Source organism: Carettochelys insculpta, chromosome 1 (genome assembly GCF_033958435.1).
Source record: "Carettochelys insculpta isolate YL-2023 chromosome 1, ASM3395843v1, whole genome shotgun sequence".
Taxonomy (NCBI): domain Eukaryota; kingdom Metazoa; phylum Chordata; order Testudines; family Carettochelyidae; genus Carettochelys; species Carettochelys insculpta.
In genome coordinates this window covers 364,977,800-364,989,360 of record NC_134137.1, presented here as the reverse complement: position 1 = coordinate 364,989,360, position 11,561 = coordinate 364,977,800, and positions in this window count along the sequence as shown.

Sequence of the window (11,561 nt, the reverse complement as noted above, 5' to 3'; positions counted from 1 at the left end):
GACATTTTTAACAAGAGCCTAAACTAGGATTGTAACACCATTAAGCGGCCATTTGGGTGGCTGAAGGAGCGCATCCACTGCCTCCTCACAAGGCTGGAGGATGGCCGCCACAATGTGCTGTATGTGGTGGGTGCATGCTGTGCCCTGTATGATATTGTGCAGGCACAGCATGAGCCCTTCATCCAAGGTGGACTGCTGAAGCCAACCACACTTATGAGCAGCTCGCTGCTGCGCTGTGCCACCAGGTGCAGCAGGATGGGGTGCAGGTCCGGGAGGCCCTCTAGAAGGCCTTCACTCAGGTGCCATGTGACCGCCCCCACGTACACGCAGCCACACAACCCCCCTCCCCCGCATACCCACCTCTCACTGCTCCCCCACCACTAACTCCCTCCTGTACCCCACCGCCCCCACAACATATACCAGGGACATGGGAGTAGTGACAAATAAACTATTTACTAGACTGGTAGCAGAAGAATCCAAACTGTTTAAACTGAATAATAAACTATTTTCAAGAGGGATGTGGGGGGCCTATATACAATGGGGTCCTGGGAGCCATGGAACTCAGAGGGGGTCCTGGGGAGGGAGTGGAGGGCTGGGACCGCCTATCAATCACTCTAGGTTCAGGGTTCCCATTGGGGTTGGGACAGTGCCAGGAGCACGGGGAAGTAGGGGCCTGGGAGGGGTCCAACGGGACAGGCCACAGGGACAGATAGAGTGACGGGGAAGAAGTGGGGCAGGGGGGTGGCTTGCCCTGGCTCTCAGCCACTGCGCCAGCACCAGTCAAGCAGTTGGTGGGAGGTCGGGGAGGAGCAGAGCAGCAAGGCCAGGGACCATGGAGGGAGCTGCAGGGGGGACTGCGGTGTGGGTGGGGGGCTGTGGCAGTGGCTGGCAAGGGAGTGAGAGGCTGAACCAGGTGAGCAGTCACACACTGGGTGAGGGTGGCCAGGCTGCCCACCACCCGATCCTAAGCCCCCTGCTTCATTGCCAGTCAGCCCCACGTGAGAGCAGTCACGTCCTGCAGGGCATCAGTGTGGGTGGCATTGGTGGCAGCCTCCTCCCCCCCATGGTGGCAGTGGCGGCTCCACACGCATGGTGGTAGGGGTGAGGTCCTGACCCCCTCACCCTCCAGTACAGGGCTCCCCAGCCTGTGTACAAGGCTTGCCCAGCCCCTGGACTGTGGAGCTGCAGAGACAGAGGGGGCAGAGGGACGGGCCTCAATACTGCGACCTGCCCTGGGTGCCATGCCCACCCTTCCCTTTGTACCTCCCATCCCCTGTTCAATGGCACAAGGGTCCTGTGGGATCAGGGTGGATGGGGGGGGTCTCTGCATGGCTGGGGCACATGCAGGCATCAATCAGCACCCCCCAAGCATGTGGCCAGCAGTTCTGTCCACAGGGCGGGTGCTGAGCGCTGTGTGTGGCCCCTGCCGAGGCCCAGGGAGTGCAGCTGTCCAGGATGCATTTGGACTGGAGCTGGGGGCCATGTGAGTGGCCTGTTGCCGGCTGTGTCAGTGGTGGGCGACCTTCCTTATGTGCCTGGGCCTCTGACGCACACAAGACCTACCTGGTTGTCCCTCCAGGAACTTGGGGGAGGCCTGGCTGAAGGGGGACTGTCTGGAGACCTCTGAGGACAGAGTGATGATGGGGGTCCCATTGCTGGAACCCCCATGAATGCTCTGGACTTCTGTCTCTGTGCCCATTGGGCAGGGGCTGCTGTCTGCTGCTGTTTGCAGCACCTCCTTGGGCCCACTGCAGGCTCCATGTCCGGCCTGGGGTGTTCAGCATGTGGGTCGGCAGTACTGTCTCCTTGGGTCCCAGGAGGTGGTTAAGCTCCTGGAAATGGGAGCAGGTGGAGGCCATTGCCCCTGAGTGGCTGGCCACACCAAAGGTCCAGCAATAGACCTGCTGCAGTTCCTTGACTTTACTCCGCACTTGTTCCGCTGTGTGGGAAGGGTGGCTCTGGGAACACAGGCTGGTCGACAGGAGACTGAAGGCTGTGGTGCTCTGGTGCCCACTGGTCGTGTGCAGGAGCAGTTCCTTGTCCCTCCAGAGTGCCAGCAGGTCCTTGACCTCTGCCTCACTCCAAGAGGGTGCCCTCTTCTTCAGCCCCTGGCTGGGGTCCTGGGACCCTTTGGATGCATGGGAGGAGGACCCTTGGGGACCACAGGGCTCCTGGCTGCCAGACATGCTGTGGCAGGATTTGCTCAGGGAGCTCTGGTGTCTGCTGGAGGGCCTGCTGGTGGGAGCTCATGCTGTCCCTGCTGCCAGCACGCTCTCAGCTTCCTGCCATGGGGCTTCTGGGCTGCTGCATCTTTAAACGCAGACGGATGTGCTGATCTTAGAGCTCTGCTTGTGCTGGCAGGGGTGTCTCTGCATGCCAGCTGGCTGCCATCATGGAGGACACCCTCTTTGGAAAGAGCGACGTGCAGAGCACGTACACACTTTCTCATTTAAAAGAAGGGGCTCTCCCCGAAACGGGAAGGAAGGAGCGACTCCGAAAGGAGCGCCGTGTTCTGTCAAAGTTCCTTTTGAAAGAGCACATGTTGGGTGTAGATGCTCCACTGGATCTTTTGAAAGAGCCCCTCCTTAGAAAGTACTTGCTGGTGTAGAGGTGGCTCAAGAGAAGATGTCTCCCGTAAGGATCCAAATATTATACATCATCCTGAGAAAGAGGGAGCAGGTACTGAACGGAATACAGCAGACCCCCGCCTTGCGCGGACTTGACTTACACCGTTTTTTATATTAACGCCAGTCGAGTTGAGGGGAGACCCTGCTTCCCTGCACCCTTCCTAGCTGCTGACCCCCATGGGACCTGCCCACCAGCAACATGTTCTCTGCCAGCTTAGGGGCTTCTCAGGAGGCAGCTACTGCCCCACAGCTGCCTGGGGCTGTAGCGCCAGGGCGGGGAAGTGAAGGCGCAGCAGGCAGGGCACGCGGCCATATGCTGGAGGGGACTTGTGGCCCTCCTGCTCCAGCCGGCGGCTCTGGGTCCCCCTGCGAGCAGGCAGGGACCAGGTTAGGGGCGGGGTGGGGCCACCTCCTGCTCCAGCCGCCATGCTGTCAGCGCTGATCAGCCATGCTGCCCCCCAGCTGCCCTTTAATGGCCTGGAGCCTGCCGCAGAGAGCAGGAGCAGCGCAGCCCCAGCGCCGTGCATGCTGAGAGTGCGGAGGTCACTGCCAGCGGAAGAGTGATACATGCAGGTGTGCAAGCCCATTGGGTATGGGGGTCACCAGAGCTGCCACCTCCTTCTGTGCCTCCTGGAACTGGGGCTGGCCTGGTAGGCTGGGCTGGGGCTGAGTGGGGGTTATAGAGTGCTGAACCCCGGCCAGCTCGCAGCCCCATTGCTGCTGGGGATTCCCCCAGCCCCAGCGGCTCTCTCAAATTGGAGCTGACAGCCCCACCCCCGCCTTGAGTTGTATGAAATTCGAATGATGCCTGGTTCTCCAGGAATGTAATTCTCACGCAAGTCAGAGGTTTACTGTACGTCGTTCACTGACCAAGAGATGTCGCTTGTTGAAGCTGACACATAATTTGTTAAGTCCAATGTATGTTTAATTCAGACACTCACTTACTGAGTCAAATATTATAAACTATTATCTATTGAGTCTTGTGTAACACCTGTTCAAAAGAGGCAGCCTTATATCAGCACTAACTAAATGTGTCACCCGCTAAAACATTCTGATATATAATTAAGTGGTCAAGGAGCGATCCTGCAAGTGGAGAGAGGGTATGTTATTTAAAAAGTCACATACAGGCTGGATCATTAAACCATGAAAGTGACATACTTCTCAAGTATCTAACTGGCTTCCAATTTTCTTCATTATCAAATTCAGGCCTTGTCTACACTAAATGCCTGAGTTGATCTAACCTACGCAACTTCAGCTGTGCAAATAGCATAGCTGAAGTCGATGTACTTACCACAGTGTTTTCCAAGTGGCAAGGAGGGCAGGGCCTGCACTCTCGTCGACTTTGGCTACTCTCTTCCTGTAGTCGGCAGGAAAGCACATGGAGATCAATTTATCATGTCTAAGCAGACACAACAAATCAATCACTAGTGGATCTATCGCTGAAGTGTGGATCCATTGCATCGCCAAGACAACCCTTAGATTCCTCTCCTTGAAAGCCTTGCATGGTTCCATCTCCTCCCTCACTTTTTGCAGCCCCCTTGCTCAACACCCTCTGATGCGCCCTTTGTCACCAACTCCCATAAATGATTCCAGGCCCATTATCCCATGTATGGTAGGTCAGAGAAGGGAAAGAGGCTCTAAAACCTCTCTACACAGCCCAAGAATTGCCCCTGTGCAGGAACTGAGGCAGAGAGTCATACAGGTCCTCACAAGCTAGGAGTGGGATTGGGTGCATACAGCTCTGTAGTGAGCGATTCTTGCAGCTCAAAGAGCAGCTGAGGGAAAAGCTGCTGCAAGGGAGACAAGTCTCCAGCAGAGATGTTTGAATTATGCTGATGGTGTGCACTGTGCACCCCAGAATAAACAACCACCAGAGCCTATTGCTCTGTGTACAGTGTGAGGACTGTGCTGCACTTTTAAGCAGTCCAGAACAGCCTCTCGCCTCAGGGACTAAGTGCCTGATTTTGCTTGCTGCCAGTAAAAGCCATAACACAACTCCCATTAACTTCAAAGAGTGCCCCACTCCCTAAACATTCACATGTCTTAAGGCATGAAGGAAATTGCTTGATTTTCATACCAACCCTGTGAAACCCAACAGCTTCAGATCTGTTCTCTTTTGGTTCCCTACAGGATCCTAAATTTTCAAACTGAAAGAGGACTGGAGCTCCGAAAGACCCTGGTTTCTTTCAAAGCTGCAACTGCTAAGGCACTTCCTCAGAGAATCTTATCTGACATCTGGGTACTATGGTAACTATAGGCTCTGCGCTCTTTGAGTACCTTAGATTAGACAGAACACTGATCCACAGATCAACAGGGATGTTCTAAGTGTAAGGTGGCTTCTTGTAAAGTCTAATCATCAGCCTGAAGCAGGCTAACGCAGTTCTTTTTATTTAAATACTCTCAGTACAAAATCCTAATAGCATGGCTTTTCAGAAGCCCTGTGTAACACCCCCTAGGGTTCGGGCGGTCCTCGGGAGGAGCCTGATATGGAAGGGACCCACACTTTACAGCCGGGGTTCCATAAGGTGATTAATATAATGAATAAAATTACACCTACCAGAAATACCACAACTCCCTGAAGGGTTGCTAGGTCCCAGTAATTGTTTAAAACAGCCCAGGAATTAGGTTGGGTGGTATTTATTTACCCCTTTACCCTTAAATAACACTTGATACTTTTATAAATTACAACTGTATTATTTATTAAACGAATACACTATTAAAGACAATAAACAGGCTTACAACTACTTGTTGGCTTTTATCTAAAATATATGTGGTTTTCCAGTTATTGAACTTACTTCCTATATTACTAAACAAATTCTATGGTTAGCAACTTATACTATTAGAATTACTAAACCCTTCCTGTAACTAGGAACTGAAACTTATCACTCTATTATATGTATACTTACAAACTTATACTTACTAGTCCTATGCTAATTAGTAAAAACATTACGTGTTGCGGTGGATTCGGTTACGAGGCCTGAGTTGCGCCTGCAGTCCCAGGGGAGGTGGTCAGACAGGTGATCAGTCTGCTTGACCGGCGCTTGGAGATGCGTTCGCTGCTACCTCCTCAAGCACCGGCTGGGCGGGGTCTTTTATACCCTTCCGAACCATTCCCTCCCCTCATGGAAGTGGGGTGAGTTAGATAAGCCAATCAGGGAAACAATTTAGGTGACGTGCTGGGTTGCTACCCGAGTTCGCTTTTTTAAGGTTAGAGTCTGAGACTGAGGTGCGAACAACTTGGTATTCTGCCTGACAGCAGGATGTGGTTTGTGATCCAGTCAGAGTGTGTGGCAATGCCTGCCTCGTGAGCATGGCCTGGCCAGATGCAGGCAGTTACTCAACACCCTGAAGTAAAATTAGGAGTGGGTGACACAGAAAGAGGTTTTATCAGGTTAGGCACAAAATCACATCTGTTGAAGCTGATATAAAGACCTGCACAGAGGACGCCATTTACACTACCCATGATAACAAGTTGTATTGGTTCTAAAACCCTAGGAACACTGCTGTGTATTCTTAGGCACTTCATCTGCTAACTTGGTCTCATAATATCTCTCTTCCTATGATGGAAACTGTGATTTCAGTTAACTGGACAGTCTTTGCAATGAGTAGGCAGCTTTTCAGTTCTTCCACTTGGTGTGGTTTTATCAGGTGTTTCCTCCTTCTCTTCCCATTTACTGACACTCTGTACACTACATTTTCTGACATCACCCTTGCCAGTTCCCAAGATGTATAGAGAGACTTTGGATCTGGGCCTGCTTCTGACCCAGCTCTGTAATAGTCCAAGTAAAACCTGGGAGCTGGTCAATTTCACAGAGATACATGGGCAGCAGGTGAATGTGCAGCTGGGGAAGGCAAGCCCCAGCCCTGACCCTTCCAACCTGAGGCCCCACCCCTTTCTCCCCAAGGCCACGCCCCTTCTGCAACCTTCCTTTCCAGGCAGCTGGAAAGCCAGGCTGCTGCTCCACAGCCCCACGGTACTGAAGCTATGTCCATTTACGGATCCAGACTTTGCAGGTTGGACCCCTCTCTAGAACTCAGTATAAATGTTAATAAGGCACTTTATTACCCAGGTCTAGTTGTGCAGCTGCTCCATGTACCTAGCTCTCACTGACATCATTGGCAACTTCATACGTGGGGCAGCTGCAGAGAAAGAAAGGAGCCTTGGAGTTCAGAATTTTGTTTATTGATGAATGCGTATAAGGCACTTGGGGATGCTCAGTGAACAGCCTGATGGAAAGACAAAGTGTATAATAATTATTTCATGTCCTGGCTTTTAAACATTTAATCTCCATCTATGAAATTACAGTATATTATGTTCTGGAGGAGGAGGAGAGATACATCACTTGTGGGTCTGTTAGACAGTGTCACCATAACCACTGTTACTCAGGTTCTTTGGTGAAGGACTGAGATTGCATGAGCTCAGGTTGGCTTTGAACCACTTGTATTCCCTCTCTTCCTGACCCTGAGAATGTCTGAGGACCAAGCATAACTTAGTGCTGTTCCAATCTATTCCTGGCTGCTCACGTTATCACAGGGTCACTCTAGCATCTGGAGAGTGCTGAGGCATAGGAATAAGAAAATCTTTTGGGAATATGCAGGGTGGTGGATTCATGAAATTAATGGCTTCCCTGCACTGCAGGAGAGTTACAAAACTGCTGTAGCAAGATCAGGAATTTGCCCTGTTTCTTTTTAATCAAATGAAATACTTGCAGGTCATGTTTAATTTAATCTAGATAGGGGAAAAGCCCCCCTCAAAGATGTTGTCTGGGGCTGAATAACTGTAGAAAAGCTAACAGTGCAGTGTTTGTGCACCTCATTTAATGAGAGTCCCACAAAGAAGGACTTTGTGGTGTACTGAAAGCGCTGTTAAAATTATGACTTTGAAATGTCAGGGGTCTTCCTGGTCCTGCTTGCAGCAGGTGGCTCTGTGGCAGTGGTGGGCAAGCAGCAGCACACGGGCTGCCTGTAGCTCATCGGGGTAAGCTGCTGGCAGGCCACCAGACAGATTGTTTGCCTTGCATGCACAGATACAGCCCTCTCAGGTCCACTTCCCAGACAATGAGGACAGGAGCTGTGGGAAGTGGCAGCCAGCAAGTCCCTTTGGCCTGAACTGTTTCTCCCACCTCCCATTGGCCAGGAATGGCAAACCATAGCCAATGGGAGCTGCAGGTAGCCATACCTGCAGAGGGAAAGCAAAGAACTCGTCTGTCTGCCTGCCAGTAGCTCACCCTGATGTGCATGAGCTGTAGGCTGCCCACCACCAGTCTAAAGGGAAGCACGTAATCAGTCAGTCTGGGCTAGCGTAATGATCCACAGGCAGACTTGAACCTGGGACTTCTGAACAGGAGCCTCTATAGTTTGATGGAAAAGCCAGCTAAGGCTGTAGAGACTCATTCTTTCTTTCTGTAAGTGCTCTCAGTGCCAGAACTTGGGACAGTGACCCACACCTACGTGTGTGGGTTACACTAGCCCACTTTGAGTAAGATGGGATAAATTGTGCATCTCTGCCTTTGGGAGCAGCTTATTTTGGATCCTTGTGTGCTAAGGTTCTAAAGTCTAAGAAATAAAATAAGTTACATTGCAACCTTCTAGCACAAGTATTTTAGGCTTTTATCTAGCTTCTCTCTGTGTCTATGCTGTGAAATCTAGCACTCTCCACCTTTCACTTGCCATCTGTCAGCCAGGCCACCCCTTCCCAGACCAATAATTTACAAATAAATCAACACTGGTGCGAGGTGCTTCCATCTGGCCTCAGAAATCTTTTATACCAGGCAACAGCGTTTGCACGTAGGAATGCCTGAGAGGTTAAGGAAAAGAATACTAGATGAATTACTTTTCTGTACTTTGGCTCAGAGCAGAGGTAGGGTAAGAAATATTTTGATTTCTTCCTTACAGCATCACTAGAATTCAATACCAATCATATTTGTCTTTCAAGTTACAGTGCTTTGATGTTCTAACACAATGACTGTAAGTGGCGAATACATGATACTGATCAAATGTACTACAGGGCTAGGTGGCTCCTATGTACAGAACACTTGTACAGAGTCAAATAAACTTATTGGGAACAACGGACTGAATTGTACCAGCTGGACGGCCTTTCTGTTACAAAACTGCAAAGGCGGAAATATCATGCCAGAAAAGTGGACCTGTTCAGGAGCTTGTTAAATGTATAAATTCTTTGATGCAGGGATGGGGTGGGGACAGGGGGAGATGATTAAACAAGGATCCTTGAGTTCTGAACTCCAAGGTAAGAGGGGACCAGAATACAGCACAGGAACAGGCAGTGATACAGAACAGCCAGTCGCTATGTGTAGCCTTTTTCTGGCCTGGATCACCTGCAAGTTCTGTCCCTTTACACTTCCTGCAAGAATGAGAGATGTTTTAAAATTTTTACAGGAACCTGATGGTGTTCAGTGAAATACAACTGAAGGTCAAGAAATCTCTGGTGTCTTTTAAAGAGCCAGGACTGTAGGGGAAGAGCAGTGATTTGGAACTGGGTCAAAAACAGGAGTCTATTAAAAAGAAGAAGACGAAAAGTCTACAAAACATCTGAGCCACTATACTTAATAGCTGCGTCTACACGTGCACGCTACTTCGAAGTAGCGGCACCAACTTCGAAATAGCGCCCGTCGCGTCTACACGCATCGGGCGCTATTTCGAAGTTAACTTCGACGTTAGGCGGCGAGACGTCGAAGTTGCTAACCTCATGAGGGGATGGGAATAGCGCCCTACTTCGACGTTCAACGTCGAAGTAGGGACCGTGTAGACGATCCGCGTCCCGCAACGTCGAAATTGCTGGGTCCTCCATGGCGGCCATCAGCTGGGGGGTTGAGAGATGCTCTCTCTCCAGCCCCTGCGGGGCTCTATGGTCACCGTGGGCAGCAGCCCTTAGCCCAGGGCTTCTGGCTGCTTCTGCGGCAGCTGGGGATCTATGCTGCAGGCACAGGGTCTGCAACCAGTTGTCAGCTCTGTGGATCTTGTGTTGTTTAGTGCAACTGTGTCTGGGAGGGGCCCTTTAAGGGAGCGGCTGGCTGTTGAGTCCGCCCTGTGATCCTGTCTGCAGCTGTGCCTGGCATCCCTATTTCGATGTGTGCTACTTTGACGTGTAGACGTTCCCTCGCTGCACCTATTTCGATGTTGGGCTGAGCAACGTCGAAGTTGAACATCGACGTTGCCGGCCCTGGAGGACGTGTAGACGTTATTCATCGAAATAAGCTATTTCGATGTTGGCTGCACGTGTAGACGTAGCCAATATGCCACTAATCTCAGCTCCGACCTGAGAGTTACAAACACCAGAGTTATGAACTGACAGTCAACCACACACCTCATTTGGAATTGGAAGGACACAATTAGGCAGCAACAGACAGATAGCCGTGTTAGTTTGTATACTATCAAAACAAAAAAGCAGTCAAGTAGCACTTTAAAGGCTAACAAGTTTTTGTTTTAATAAGTTTTGTTAGTCTTTAAAGTGCTACTTGACTGCTTTCTTGTTTTAATTAGGCAGCAACAGAGACAAAGAAAGCAACTACAGTACAGTGTTAAACAAAACTACTACAAAATAAAGAGATAGCAGCATTTTTCTTCTGCATACTAAAAATTCAGTTGTTGCTTGAAAGAACAGCCATAATGTTTTGTTCAGTTACGAACACTCAGAGTTATGAACAACCACTATTCCCTGAGTGTCTGTAACTCTGAGGTTTCAGAGTAAAACACCTCCTATTCATTTTGGCACAGGCCATCCAAAATCATGAGACTGGCATAATAACTTGAGATTTAAAAATGAACACATCTGAGGCCTTGTCATTCGTCTGCTGGTGTTGAGTCTTTATGCCTCATGTTTTCAAGCTTTTCTTCTCAACCATGATGGGGAAAAAACAAAAACAAAAAAGAAAACTGAATAGGTGTAAACACCAAATACCACAAAAGACTCTTGACAAAATCATAGTGTCTGGGCACACTGCATGATTTTGCACAGGGAGAGGGCTACACAAGGCGTGGGGCACTGGAGAATCAGGCCTAAAGGTCCAGATCATGAAAGGTATTTAGGCATCTAACTCTCCTTGACGTCTGTCAGAGACGTGCACCAAAATACGTTTGAGGATCAGGACTGAAGTGTCTTCCTGAGTGCTGCAGAGGGCAGGCAGGGCCAATCAAGATTAAACCTCAGAATTATTTGATCATCTCTCTCTTTTGATTGCCAGGTGCTGCAGTATCAAGGATTGAAGTTCTTAACGGCAAGGCATGTGCTCAGACTACTGTATCTCTCTCCAATAAATAAGAACAATAATAAAATATAGTAGATTAGTGCAGAGCTAGTCTACAGAAACTAAGCCACCCTGTACTGGGCAGGGAAAGAGGGAAGGAAATAGTGAGAGAGGTGTCAGACACCAATGGGCACTGAGCCCATGGTTGTTGATGATGATGAATAAAATACTCTAGAGAAACCAGCACCAGATTTTCACTGGTTATACGGCTTCTATCCCAGTAAAGGAATTATAGTGGCATAAGTTTAGTGGCAGGCAGTGCAGAACACGCCACTCCTCTCAGCACCTTTGGCCAAGTTCACCCAGAGCGTCACCGCACTGCAAGAGACAAACTTAGGCCACCATCTCTGAAAAGCTCAGTATTCTATCCAGAGAAAATCAATGCATTGTTACTATTATCACAGCTCAATTTGATTATTACCAATAATAAAGCCGTAAGTAAGAGTTAAAAAAAATAAATCCTAAAATCATTAGAGTCTCACGTCGCTGGGGTACTCGTTGGCCACTCACGTACCAATGCCCCGAACAGCTATTTCCCTTTCAAAATAAACAAACCTGCAAATAAAGAATTGCAGCAAGTGCAGGTCCTTCCCTGTCTGTGATTGGATCTGGCTGGCGGTGAGATCACGGGGGAGGGTGGGTTGCGACAGCGCAGGAGTGAAAGGATATT